Below are 4,604 nucleotides of genomic sequence, written 5' to 3'. Positions count from 1 at the left end.
TTTGTTCCATTGATCTATATTTCTGTCTTTGTGCCAGTACCATGCTGTCTTGATGACTGCGGCTTTGTAGTAGAACCTGAAGTCAGGCAGGTTAATTCCTCAAGTTCCTTACTTCTTTCTCAAAGTTGCTTTGACTATTCGAGGTTTTTTGTATTTCCATACAAATTGTGACATTATTTGTTCTAGCTCTGTGAAAAATACCATTGGTAGCTTGATAGGGATTGCATTGAATCTATAGATTGCTTTGGGTAGTATACTCATTTTCACTATATTGATTCTTCCAATCCATGAACAAGGTATATTTCTCCATCTATTAGTGTCCTCTTTGATTTCTTTCACCAGTGTTTTATAGTTTTCTATATATAGGTCTTTAGTTTCTTTAGGTAGATATATTCCTAACTATTTTATTCTTTTCATTGCAATGGTGAATGGAATTGTTTCCTTAATTTCTCTTTCTGTTTTCTCATTGTTACTGTATAGGAATGTAAGGGATTTCTGTGTGTTGATCTTATATCCTGCAACTTTACTATATTCATTGATTAGCTCTATTAATTTTCTGGTGGAGTCTTTAGAGTTTTCTATGTAGAGGATCAGGTCATCTGCAAACAGTGAGAGTCTTAGTTCTTCTTTTCCAATTTGGATTCCTTTTATGTCTTTTTCTGCTCTGATTGCTCTGGCCACAACTTCCAAAACTGTGTTGAATAGTAGAGGTGAAAGTGGGCACCTTTGTCTTGTTCCTGACTTTAGAGGAAATGCTTTCAATTTTTCACCATTCAGGATAATGTTCGCTGTGGGTTTGTCATATATAGCTTTCATTATGTTGAAGTATGTTCCTTCTATTCCTGCTTTTGGGAGAGTTTTTATCATAAATGGATGTTGAATTTTGTCAAAGGCTTTCTCTGCATCTATTGAGATAATCATATGGTTTTTATTTTTCAATGTGTTAATGTGGTGCATTACATTGATTGATTTGTGGATATTGAAGAATCCTTGCATTCCTGGGATAAAGCCCACTTGGTCATGGTGTATGATCTCTTTAATGTGTTGTTGGATTCTGATTGCTAGAATTTTGTTTAGGATTTTTGCATCTATGTTCATCAGTGATATTGGCCTGTAGTTTTTGTTGTTGTTGTTGTTGTTGTTTTGTTGCATCTTTGTCAGGTTTTGGTATTAGGGTGATGGTAGCCTCATAGAATGAGTTTGGAAGTTTAACTTCCTCAACTCTTACTCAAACTTTTCCAATTTTCTGGAAGAGTTTGAGTAAGATAGGTGTTAGCTCTTCTCTAAATTTTTGGTAGAATTCAGCTGTGAAGCTGTCTGAACCTGGGCTTTTGTTTGCTGGACGATTTCTGATTAGTTTCAATTTCCGTACTTGTGATGGGTCTGTTAAGATTTTATATTTCTTCCTGGCCTAGTTTTGGAAAGTTGTACTTTTCTAAGAATGTGTCCATTTTTTCCAAGTTGTTCATTTTATTGGCATATAATTGCTGATAATAGTCTCTTATGATCCTTTATATTTCTGTGTTATCTTTTGTGATCTCTCCATTTTCATTTCTAATTTTATTGATTTGATTTTTTTCCCTTTGTTTCTTGATAAGTCTGGCTAATGGTTTGTCAGTTTTATTTATCCTCTCAAAGAACCAGCTTTTGGCTTTGCTGATTTTTGCTATGGTCACTTTTGTTTCTTTTGCATTTATTTCTGCCCTAATTTTTAAGATTTCTTTCCTTCTACTAACCCTGGGGTTCTTCATTTCTTCATTTTCTAGTTGCTTTAGGTGTAGTGTTGAGGCAGAGGGTCCTAAGATGGTGGAGGAATAGGACAGGGAGACCACTTTCTCCCCCAGAAATTCATCAAAAGAACATTTGAACACTGAGTAAATTCCACAAAACAGCTTCTGAATGCCAGCAGAGGACATCAGGCACCCAGAAACATAGCCCATTGTCCTCGAAAGGAGGTAGGAAAAAATATAAAAGATAAAAAGAGAGACAAAAAAGGTAGGGATGGAGCTCCGTCCAGGGAAGGGAGTCTTAAAATGAGAGAAGTTTCCAAACACCAGGAAACACTCTCACTGCCGATTCTGTGGCAAGCCTTGGAACCATAGAGGGCAACATAACTGGGAGGAAAAATAAGTAAATAATTAAAACCCACAGATTACGTGCCAATGGTAACTCCCCCGGTGGAGAAGCAGTGCAGACGCCTGCATCTGCCACTAGCAAGCTGGGGCTGGTCAAGGAGACATGGGCTACATTGCTTAGAGTAAGGACCAGGCCTGAATGCTCCAAGGGCAGTCTGAGGGAACTAACTTGGGCTAGCAAACTAGACTGTGGTATAGCTACCACACAAAAAGCGCTAACCTAAGACACCGTCAGGCCCACTCACAGAACAAAGGACTGAGCAGAGATAGCTCAGCCCAGACAGGCGAGGGCAGCCAGAGCCGAAAGGGGGCAATCGTGGCCCCAGAGAGGCATCATCTACCAAACTGCAAGAAGGCTTCGTTGCTAACCAAGACTTCTTCAGATTCTGGACAGTCAACATCCTCCTGAGAAGGTGTGCCGGTTGTACACCCAGCAAACCAAGCGGCAGGGACAGGGGAGGCTATAAGTCCCAGCGACCTTTAATCAAATTTTAGAAATGACCAAAAAAATCTCCACATCTTTTGATTCAATCATTGTTATTCATTAAACAAACATTGAGAACCTGCTGTCTTAGGTACTATAGGACACTGTAGATACAATAGAATCAAAATAGATATGAACCCACCTTTACTCAGCTTGCTGAGGAATCTCCAAACACAAATCTGAGGATAGACATCCTCAGTAAAGATTGGAGAGGCCCCCAGAGTCTCTAGGTGGACTGAGTAGTGATGGTTTCCCCTGAACAAATCCAGCTTTAAAAGACTGAGAGAGGTGGCTGTTTGATCAAATGTGTACATAACAACATAAGTTTACAAGGGACATAAAGAAGAGAAAATGATGCAAATAAAATGAATCTCAAAAAATAGACCCTAAGTAAATGTAAGTTTAAGAACACTTGACAAAGAATTCAAAGTAATTGTCATAGACATGAGTATTAAGTTCTGGAAAGTGGCAGTGTTTTAGTTATATTACAATTATTTTTAATTATTTCATTATAAATATAATTTACTATGTATTTTATGGAATTCACATATAAATTCTATAAAAATACATAATATCATGATCAATATTTACCTTCAACATATATATATATTGAGTTTCACACACAAAAAAAAAACCTCTACTTTAAAAGTGCAATGCACGAGTACATATTATCTCTTTGGACTGAATTTCTTGTACTATCACACAGAATATATTGCTTCTTTACACCATAGGAAACTATCAGTGTTCACCTTGAAAATACATAGGAAATTACACACTCATTTTGAAACTCTACATTTGAAGTACAGTCTAGTATTTCATAGGATCCTTTCAGGACTGATTAACAGAATTAAAATGATTTTTTTCACAATGAGCTTTGTCTTAAAGAAATATATTTCAATCTACAAAAATTCTGTAGGAGGAATAACTTTATAAAATGTCAATAAGCAATGCACTGGAAAAGCTTAGCTTGGAAGTGAAAGTAACAGATTGGGAAATATATTAACTGTCATGTGGCAGGTTACCAGAATAGATGGTTAGGAATTTCAGGATTTAACCTGATTGTTCTTTAAAGTGTCCTTTATTTTTGACCAAAAAATATATATTGGCAGAAAAGACTGCTTTATAGACCATGTCTTTGGAGGCTTGTTTCACTTGCTGATTTCTCAGGGTGTATTGAGAATAGCTACCCCTTTTGTCAATGATGTCTTTTCTTTGGGGAGGGATTAGCATACATGAAAATGCAGCTTCCATCAGAGATGGAGATGACAATCATGTGAGAAGAAGTAGAGAAGGCCTTTTTTCTCTGACTGGCAGGTGGAATTCTCAGAATAGTCCTGATAATGTATGTATAGGACAAAATCACCAATGCCAATGTGAATAGCAAACTAACCAAAGCAAAGTAAAAACCCATTACTTCTAGAAGCCATGTTTCTGAACAAGACAATTGTAAAAGGGGGAAATAGTCACACAAAAAGTGATCAATGACATTGGAAGCACACTAATCCAGCTGGAGGAGAAGCATAAGGGGTGAGAAAATGGTCAGAAACCCGCCCAGCCATGCACAGAGCACAAGCCGGTGGCAGAGTCTCCTGCTCATGATGGTTGTATAATGCAGGGGCTTGCAGATGGCAACATATGACAATGGCACTTAGAATGTAAAATTCACTCACACCCCCTTGAAAATAGAGAAAAATAATTGGGCTGCACAATTGTAAGAAATAGTCCTGTCTTTGATGGTATTTGCCCCCAGAAATCTAGGGATGCACACAACAGTAGAGGAGACTTCTGAGAAAGAGAAATTTCGGAGGAAGAGATACATGGGCATCTGGAGATAGAAGTCCACCCGGGTTAGGGTGGTAGTAGTCAGGTTTCCCAGTGACACTTAATACATATGTGTTAAATAAAAAGAGGAAAATCACAATCTGAATATCAGGATCATCAGAATGGCCTAGGAGGACAAACTCTGTGGTCACTGTATGGTTCAT

The 4,604-nt window shown here is 37.6% G+C and overlaps 1 pseudogene; it reads right to left on the bottom strand.

Annotated features, from left to right (window-relative positions):
* Positions 1-3,782: 3,782 nt before the first annotated feature.
* On the bottom strand, positions 3,783-4,604 carry LOC129645680 (olfactory receptor 6C3-like; annotated as a pseudogene).

Source organism: Bubalus kerabau, chromosome 1 (genome assembly GCF_029407905.1).
Source record: "Bubalus kerabau isolate K-KA32 ecotype Philippines breed swamp buffalo chromosome 1, PCC_UOA_SB_1v2, whole genome shotgun sequence".
Lineage (NCBI taxonomy): Eukaryota > Metazoa > Chordata > Mammalia > Artiodactyla > Bovidae > Bubalus > Bubalus kerabau.
Note: the sequence above shows the minus strand (reverse complement) of the source record. Positions and strands in the feature narration are given on the sequence as shown.